Here is a 9,991-nt window from a genome sequence, read left to right as displayed (position 1 = left end):
CCTCACTCGTTTGTGACATGTTTCTGTAGTTGCCACCCCTGTAATAGTGCCCTGTGCTTGTGTGGATTGTCTGCTGTTGGTGAGTACCAAAATTGTCTTGTAAAAGTGGTTGAAATGGGTCTGGGGGTTAGTGCAGTTGAGGTCTTGGACCATATCCCTATTTGTTACATTATAAAGTGGGTTCCCTTTACACAAATTCAGGTTATTCTCTGTTTTCCAGGAATGCATGTACAGTATCAAGTGAGGGATACCTGTATTGGAAAGAGATGCAGGCCGACTGCCGCTGTGGACAGAGACAGCTTTAAATATTTTTTCTACATACCTCTAGGTAGCAGGGGCTTGTGATCCCTATGGTGCTGGGGCAGATGCAGTGTCCCACAGAACCACAGGTTGGGGGGCTCCCCAGCATGCTCAGAAGTGAACCAGAAGCACTTTGGGTCCAGTTCCTGGTCCACTGGGGAGTGTGCTAAGGGATCCCCCTGCACCCCCCCCAGCTCAGCAACTGGTGCCTCCTGGGAGCCCCCCTATGACACCCAGACCCCTGCACTCTCCCCAGCAGTCCCAAAAGTGGACCAGGAGTACTTCCAATCCAATTCTGGGTTCATTGCCAAACATGCTGGAGAGCCCCCCACACTGCTGTGGGACTCTGTATCTGCCCCAGCACCACAGAGGGCAATCACAAACTGCACCTGCTACCTCAAGGTATGTAGAAAAAAATTTTAAAGCTGTGCCTGTGTCCGAATTGCTGATTTACCAAATTGGCTTCAAATCATGAGATTTGGATTTGGCCGAATCACACTGGGGACAGTGATCCAAATCACTGTCCCTGATTCAGCTCGAATCTGAATCAAATACTGCCTGCTTGGCACAGCCCTAGAACAGAGTTGAGCTGCAGATTGACAAACATGAGTAAAAACAGTTGGGCACAGATTGGGGTGGGAAAAGCAGGCTGAGCAGACTTGGGAAATGATCCAGTTGACACTGCAAGGGGCAGCACCTGTTAGCCAGTTTGGAGTCTCAAAGGCACATGCCTGGGCTAGGAATTAAGTCATGGCCAACCAGTTCTGCCTGAGTCCAAGCCACAGGTAAGTTGGGAGCAAAGCTGAACTGGACCCAGTTGGGGCTTCTAAAAGGTAGTGGTGCTCCCCCAAGCTGTTATATGTAACTGGGAGGAGCCTTAATTTGGGGGCCTCCAGCTTGAAATTGGAGCTACATCACATTTCTAAAATCAATTCCCAATATCTAGTGGCCCCTGTGCCCTGCCCAGGACCTCTGCAAACTCACACATGCATCCATCTCTCTCTCTCATATGCGGGTGTCTGATGCCGCCAGAGTGATACAGGTATGGAATACAAAGCTGGCTGCTTAAACCACTCTCCCTCCTTTCCCACTCCCAGCTGCCCCTGAGATATATCCCACCCACCTTGCCTCTTATCAGTGTAACAGCAAACAGGTCAGGGAACTGCCAAGAACATTGCCTCTCCACACAGAAAGAAAGTGTGTATGGTGTGTGGGCTCCTTTGAATTTTTCTGTGTGTAGTCTGAAGAGTCTCTTACAAGGAAGCTATCCTCAGCCCATTTATACCTCTGTCTGGCACGGCTCTTGCTATCAGAGACGGCTCCCAACAGCAGCAAATGGCTGTTTGCAAGTCCAGTGTCTGTAATGTGTGTTTAATGTTTGGCCATTATTGGAGGCTCTCTGGCTGCTCCAATGAGATCAGTCTGGGCCAAGACTGTTTACCATCATAAGACCAATCTCTCTCCACTGACAGTCATTGGGTCATTTAGGTTAACTATCATGCATCACTCCAGGGCATTTTGTGAGCCAGGCAGGTCTCTGGCACCCATCATACTATGTTTTCAGAATTCAAACCTGCCTTGATAAGTAGAAGAGCCATTAGGGCTTGATGAACTTAGTGGCTATGGCCCTCCCCATTGTTAATCGGAGCGGGGAGGTCAATCCCTGTGCACTTCTTGCAAGAGGAAAATTTATGCCCATTAAAATAAATGGGTTATCTCATTTCAGGCCCCATCCTATTGAAGGGTCTCCCTGACCTTCTCTCAGGAAGCTGGACTGCAAATACAGAGTCCCCTCTTGAACTTCAGTCCAGCCAGCCCACACTGCCCCTCTCTATGACCAGTGCTTCCAGTTCATCAGTATGATCCTTGTCCATGCACATCTCTGAGAACGCACAGTCATGCTACAACTCCTTTGTTCTCACTGCATCTTCTCCTGTATAACAACCTGACTGGACCTAAAGCTTGGTATACTTGGATGTTCTGTAGAGCTGTTTGACTTTTTCCTGTTATTCACATTGCCCCATTGGCCTGGGAAGTTAGCCAACAGGGGCTTTTTCACGATTGTTTTCATGAGGATGAAGATGTGGTTATATGAGTCTGAAATGTTCTTGGGTAGAATCCTGTTTCTTTATGATGAATGGACCCACAGTGCTATTTCCCTTAACACAGCAGGAACAAAAACATTGGGCAGCTTTATTACTTGGAAGTCCCCAACCCTGCCTCTCCAGCAAGTGCTAGGACAAACACACTGTGCTCTTCTGCTCCTTCCTGGGGGAATGTTCATAGGTGGCTGTTCGTTTTCTTTGCTTTTGCACAAAGCTCACTAGAAAGTCTTCCGACCCCTCAGACCATATAGCTTAAATTTGCTCAGGTTTCAACATGTGGTGCCTTGGGTACTATAGTGCCTTAGCTAACTATCATTACCTAAAGGGACATTTTAATTGTTCCTTTCCATTCAGAAAAAATGAGCTTATACTGCAAAATGAGCTATTCCATAGTAGCTATTCCAGGATTACTCTCCATGGGGACTTTCTGTTCTAAAATAAGTGATTTTTATTCTGGAATAATTGCTCTGCTCTGGACACAGTAATTATTCCAGAGTAGTTATCGTGTTTATTCCAGAATACAGTAACCATGTGGGGAGCTATTCTGGAGGAGCTATTGTATTCTGGTTCATTTCCCTTGTATAGAAAAGCCCTTAGCCTGAAACAATGTTTACCACATTCTTCAGCCTTAACTAGTCTGAGTAAAGATCCAGGACTCTCACACTACTAGCCATTAGGGCTGTGTGAAACAGCACTGTTCCATTTTGACTTCAGTTTTGAGGTTTGGACAGAACAGCATTTTGTTTCAAATTTCATTTCAAGTCAAAACAGTCTCACTGTTTCGCTTTGTTGAAATGGTGAGGCTGTTTCGACATTTTACCCAACCATCGTGCTGGGGAAAGGAAGTCGGCTTAGCTGGGCTGAGTTCCCAACCCCAGCCCCACGATCAGGCTGGGGAAATGAACTCAGCCCCAGCATGATAGTCAGGCTGGGGTTGGGAGCTCAGCCCAGCTGGGTTGACTTCACATCCCATGTGCTAAATCAGGCTGGGGCTGGGCTGACTCCCCATCCCCAGCCTGATCTAGTGCAGGGGATGGGAACTCAGCCCAGCTGGACTGACTTCCTATCCCCAGCCCAATTTTTAGGGCTGGGGAGCGGAACTGAGTCATTGGGCCCAGTTCCTTTCCCCAGCCTGATAGCAGTGCCTGGGAGGGGAACTGAACCTGGGAGCACAGCCCTGGTTCTCCCTTGTCTCCTACCACCTCACTGCTGGCTGCTTTGAAACTCAAAACGTTTTGAAATGTTTTGACTAGCCTCTTTTTTCAAGACTGTTTCAAAGCCCTTTGTGTTGATTCGATTTCGCTGTTTCAAGTTCAAAATGAGTCAAAACAGTGTTGAATCGAAACAGCCGGTGAAATTTTGCACAGCCCTGATAGTCAGTCATTAATTCCTTCCAACATAACAACACCTCCCATAGAATCCTGTAATTTGGGTCAGGTAATGGGATTGGGGATGAAATCAGACATCATGTTTACTCTACCTGCTCTACATGATGTTGAGGTACTAGGGCAGAAACTGGGGATTGGAATGATTATTCAGTCCCTCAATCACATGCCTTGGCCGGGCACAGTTTGGATTGTGTAGGGGCTGAGTGATTTGTCAGGACTCTGATATGGTCACTAGGGATAGTCAGAGGCCAAGGCCAAAGGTCCAGAGCAGCCTACCAGGGTAGTAAGATTAAGCTACCCAAGAGTCTGTAGCCAGTGGCACACAACAGTGTGGCATGACAAGTATCACATGTGCTATCTTGGATTGCCAAATTGAAATGATTGTGTACCATTTGCAGATGGTGTGGGGGGCTTTGTCATAAGTCCCAAGTGGACTTGCCATTCCCCTGGAGCCATAGCAAGACTCCTTATCCTCTCTGCCACTTAAGCCACTTAAGGCAACCACAATACTAACTACCTCTGTGAGGTGTTTTGAGATATGCAGATAAAGTAGTAAAGTTTGAGGTGTGAATTATTTGTAACATATACAAAAATCAGGCCCTTGCAGAAACAAAGACCTTCCTCTCGCCCTTGCCTCCCTCTCCAACAGCCTATGGTGCACTCACACTTATAGAATTTTGGACTCTGGTCTGGCAGTCCCTCCTTATTATTGCTTTCTCTTGTGGCCTCCTACTTCTGCAAGAGTGCTAGAGTCTGTTTTATATTACTCCATGACCATATTAAGAGACTATAGGCCCCTAGTTTCCAAAACCCTGGTCTGCACTAACAGAAGCCACAGAAAATTCTGCTTCTATGGAAAACAGTTTGTGCCTGTTCCATAAGGCTCACAGTGGCTGTGAACTTGAGAACAACTGTGTGCTGTAGCAGGAAAGCAAACCCAGATTAGATGTAATGGAGCTTCTGGGCTCTGGAAACATGGTACTGGGCTGGGAGCATTGAGCAGCTGCTCAGGCTGGGATCAGGTGCATGTGCTAAACAGAAAGGGGTGACATGAACAAATATCACTGAGGCACCCTCAGCAGTGGGGAGGATGTGGCCGAAGCAAACCTGGGTTCTGTTTGCAAGCTCCATTGCTAGTGACTGGTAAGGGACCAGGCAAGTCCACCTGTTGTTCTAACTGTTTGCTTTCTCCTCTGTACACAGGCATTTATCCTCTGGATTAGCCCCTCCTCAGCCTCCATCCAGGATCAATACTGTGAAAGTTTCCCTCCTGCCACTAATTACACAGGTAAGCACATACCATGTCATCCTTCTACTTGCTCCCTGAGCAGCCAGCCCTTTCCATCCTCTTGCTTTATTTCTGTGGTTTCTGAATGGAGACTGCTTACCTGGTCCTTAATGGGATTCCCTAGCAGTTGGATCTCTGAAATTGAGGTGTAAGGGAGTCTGTTGCCTGAGTATTAAGTAGTCTTGTTCCTTCCCAGTGGTAGCTCTGAGCTCTCCAGAACACTACAGCTTCTCCTTCCTAATGGCATAAAGTCAGCATGGGGTGCATATTCCCGGGGAAGTGGATAGGATTCTTCACTGGTGATTCTGGTGGGACCCCCTGAGCGACTTCAATCCACCTCTGTGCAGTTGAAAGCTGGGCTTTCTCCGGGTTTGGGAGGCATTTGGCATGCCTCTAAGAATGCCCAACACCTTCCCCACAACTGTCCTTCTGGGATGGGACACTTCCAGAATCTCCATTACACTGATTCTCTGGTTCTCCCTGCAACATGCTCCCTCTACCAAGGCTGGCCAGGGGCCTTTCAGAGCGCAGCCTTTGCTCTGTAACTCCTGCATTTTGGTACAGGGATGGGGCTTTATGCTGTTCTGCCTTGTGACCCCTGTGTAAATGTCAGCTGGTGGGGCAGACGCATTCTATCTTCCTTCTCCTGCCCCTTGCCCTGAGGTTACAGGTATCAAGGTAGAAGCTGGCACAGGAGTCAGTGTCATGACTTTTTTGCAAGCCCAGAGCTCCCTGTTCTGGGGGGTTCTCTCTGGCCAGTTTTAAGCAAGGGTGTGGCTTGTTGTGACCAACCAAGACTGGGACATCATTGTGGTGTCACTACACAAACACGGAGTAGTAGGCAGACCCCATCCCAAGAGCTTACAGCCTGAACAGAGATGACAGCAGGGCTGGAGTAGGGGAACATCATAGCAGAGCAGCATGTTCAAGTCATCAGGTTGGGGACTAGGTAATTCAGAGGGCACCAGCTCACTGGAAAGGTAATGAATGGGAGGGAAGACACCATTAAAAGGAGGGGCTAAGGGCGGGTGATGAGGGAGAAGAGTGGAAAGAACCAACAGCAAAAGAAGGGTTGGAGCAGACAGCCGCCCAGTAAAGGACACTTGGTACTAATGGCAGGAAGTTCTCTAGTGGCCAAAGGTCCAGACTTGACTTTTTTTTTGCAGTTGTTCCTGCCAGCAAGAGCCTCTGGCTCCCCAGGGCAGTTCTTCCTGCAGGCAAATGATAAGACAGACATCTCATCTCTGGATGAGTGGGGATGTCAGTACTGCTCTATGGTACCTCTGTAAGTTTTTTATCACTGAGCTTCTCTGCCACGAAAAATTCTACACAGAGGAGGATTCAGCAAGCATGATATAAAAAAAAAATTAAAAAAGGGCTGCTGGGCCTTGCTTATGGTGAAAGAAGGGGACAGGAAGTTTGCCTCAGGTCTATCCATGTAGTACCCCTTCTATTCCATTTCTGCTACAGACCAGCTGGCATCTGACCAGCAGTGGAACACCCTCTTGCTAATGTCCAGTCCCCATCCAAAGCCAAACCATCTTCTTACTTCCCACCAGCAATCCAAAATGAGTGCCAGCATCCCTGAAGGACCAGGAGTCACTTAGCTTAAGGGTCGCACATGGCTAGAGAGGCAGAGGAAGGCTTAAGCCTTGATAGACTGAAGAGCCTAGAAGGTTTATTGTCTGATTTGCATTAAGGAAACCATGGTATCTGAGCAGCAGCCCAGCCTGACCCACTAATCAGCATAAGGAGCTCCATCAGGGTGACTGATGAACTTGGATGAGCTGTGCTGATGGATGGTCCCCGCCATGCTACTCCCATTAGCACAGCTTTAAAAACTACTTTTTGAAATTAAATATTGGCATCAGTTCCTGGTGACTCACCCCTTCCTTGGCTGGTGGCTGCTTGCAAAGCAGCAAGATAGCAGCCTGAAAAACACACTCTCTCCATGCATCGCACCCCCATGGAGGAAGCTCACTCATGCAGTAGGGGCCAGGAGAAATTCCACAACAATGGCCAGACCACAATGGGCCAGAGCTGACCACAGAGGAACCTGCACCCTGGAATACCACCTGGCAGCATGACTCTTGGGGCAGAGCCCATGGCAATGGCAGCCCAGCACAGCCTGTGCTCTGGGGACTAACCCATATGCTGCAGGTCAGCCCAGTAGCTCGTCATGCCCTGTGGGCTCAAGTTTAGCTCGGAGAGAGGAGGGGATGGCTAGAATTACTGTATGCTAAAGAGCTGGAGAGTAGCACAAACAGCAGGTACATCTCCAGGAAGGAATACCACAGGGACACGCATTGACAGGAGATGCCAGCAAGCCTAAATACCCAGAGAAACCTCTACAGTGGGGGTTTCAAACTCATTAGGCCCACTGGCTGGATGAGTGGTATGGAGCAAGTCCAGGGCCTGGACAGGTCTAAAAACCAACCCCATGCTTCTTGTGCAGCAGGCACTCTGGACTGGCCCTGTATACTATGTGCAGTGCATGTCCTGGACCAGGTCAAGCAGTTGGGACCAGTACACTGCATGTGGTGTGCAGACCAGCTTGGGTCATGCCATTTGCAAGTGGCACTGTGGGCTGGAGGATAGGGCTCCACAGGCTATATCCAGCCTGAGGGCCAGATCTTTGAAAAACCCCTGCTCTAAAGGGAACACTGCTCCCTTAGCTTGCCTATGTGTGTGAAGCTCTCTTTCCAGATCTAGTCTAGGAACCGATGAGGCAGAAGCCCTTTTCCCTGAAGTCCCAGGTGAGGGAGATTCCTTGTCCTCCATCAAAGCTGACCTTGTGAAGGAACACCTCAACAGGCTGGATACCTTCAAGTCAGCTGGCCCTGATGGGTTACACCCAAAGGTACTCACGGAGCTGGCAAGCATCATAGCCCAGCCCCTGGCACAAATATTTGAGAGTTCTTGGCGCTCTGGTGAAGTGCCCAATTTGATTGGAAGAGGGCCAATGTGATGCCTATCTTCAAGAAAGGGTGGAAAGTAGATCTGGCAAACTACAGGCCCATCAGCCTGACCTCTATCCTCGGGAAAGTCTTGGAAAAGATTATCAAGGAGGCCATCCTTAACAGACTAGCTGACGGCAATATCCTGAGGAATACTCAGCATGGGTTTGTTGTGGATAGGTCTTGCTTGACCAATCTCATTTCCTTTTATGACCAGGTGACTTATCACCTGGACAAGCGGGAAGAGATCAATGTCATATACCTCAACTTTAAAAAAGCCTTGGATATGGTATCCCACGATCACCTCTTGATTAAACTGGCTAACTGTGGCCTTGACATCACCACAATCCGCTGGCTGGGGAACTGGCTCTGTGGTTAGACCCAGAAGGTGGTAGTCCACCTGAGCCAATCGTCTTGGTGTGCTGTGACCAGTGGGGGTCCCACATGACTCTGTCCTAGGGCCTATACTGTTTAACATTTACATCAGTACTGTGGACATTGGTGTTGGAAGCAGACTAGCCAAGTTTGCCAGCAACACCAAACTCTGGAGTAAAGCATCCACACCTGAGGACAGGAGAGTGATCCAGGCAGATCTGGACAGACTCATGAAATGGGCAGATGAGAACCTGATGGTGTTCAACACCAAAAAATGCAAGGTTCTCCACCTTGGGAGGAAAAACCTGCACCATGCTTATAGGCTCAGTAGTGCTACGCTGGTTAGCTCTACAGATGAAATGGACTTGGGGGTCATGGTTGACCACAAGATGAACATGAGCCTTCAGTGTGATGTTGCGGCTAGTAAAGCAAGCAAAACGCTGGCTTGCATCCATAGATGCTTCTCAAGCAGATCCTGGGACGTCATTCTCTTGTTGTACACGGCCTTGGTGAGGCCACAGCTGGAGTACTGCGTCCAGTTTTGGGCTCCGCAACTCAAAAAGGATGTGGAGAAGCTTGAGAGGGTGCAGAGGAGAGCCATGGTCATGATCAGAGAGCAGGAAAACAAACCTTATGATGAGAGGCTGAGAGCAATGGAGCTACTCAGCCTGGAAAAGCGCAGGCTCAGTGGTGATCTGGTGGCCACCTAGAAGTTTATCAGGGGTGCTCATCAGGATCTGGGGGAATGACTGTTCACCAGAGCCCCACAAGGGATGACAAGGTCGAATAGTCACAAATTCCACTGTGACTGGTTCAGGCTGGACATAAGAAAGAACTTCTTTACTGTCTGAGGCCCTAAGGTTTGGAATAGGCTGCTGCCGGAAGCAGCACTTTGAACGCCTTCAAAACACATTTGGATGCATATCTTGCTGGGATCCTGTGATACTTCCTGCCCCGGGGTTGGACTGGACTCGATGATCCTCTGAGGTCCCTTCCAGCCCAAATGTCTACGAAATCTCTAAAGTCCCTTGAAGGGATTCAGTATCAAAGAACCCTTGCTCCCGTTAAACTTCATGCCAGGCTTCAGCTCTGAGAGGGTGATAACCTCTGTCTTTCTTCCAAGCCGGAGATAAATCCTGATTCCCTCCTATTCTGTACCCATTTTATACTACATTGAGGCTCCCCTTTTTTAAGTAACTGGGTGCCTACACAAGACATTTACTGAAGACTTGCCTAATTAGCTTTGCAATAATTGTCTCAGTGTCTACACATACAGTGCTATTAGGATGCAGTAAACTAATTAACTCCACCATAGGTTAATATCTGTAAACATGAGTATTATCCTACGGCAGTTTTTTACTCTGCAGCAGCACATGTGTAGATGCTGACAGGGCTTGCTGGGACATGAGGGTGATTTGAGGTTGGGGCTGCCTGCTGGCTAATGCCACACTGAAACACCCTTGTGCCCCAGCCAGCCTCTCTGTAACACGCTGAGCCAGGCCAAAGCAGCTCTGGGCTGGCAGGCTGACCCCTCAGGCCCTCTGGCAGCTGGTGCTGCTCTGACCCAATGTGCACATT

This window comes from Crocodylus porosus, unplaced genomic scaffold (assembly GCF_001723895.1).
Source record: "Crocodylus porosus isolate Cpor-Errol unplaced genomic scaffold, CroPor_comp1, whole genome shotgun sequence".
Lineage (NCBI taxonomy): Eukaryota > Metazoa > Chordata > Crocodylia > Crocodylidae > Crocodylus > Crocodylus porosus.
The sequence above is the reverse complement of the archived record's forward strand: the minus strand, read 5'-3'. Positions refer to the sequence as shown.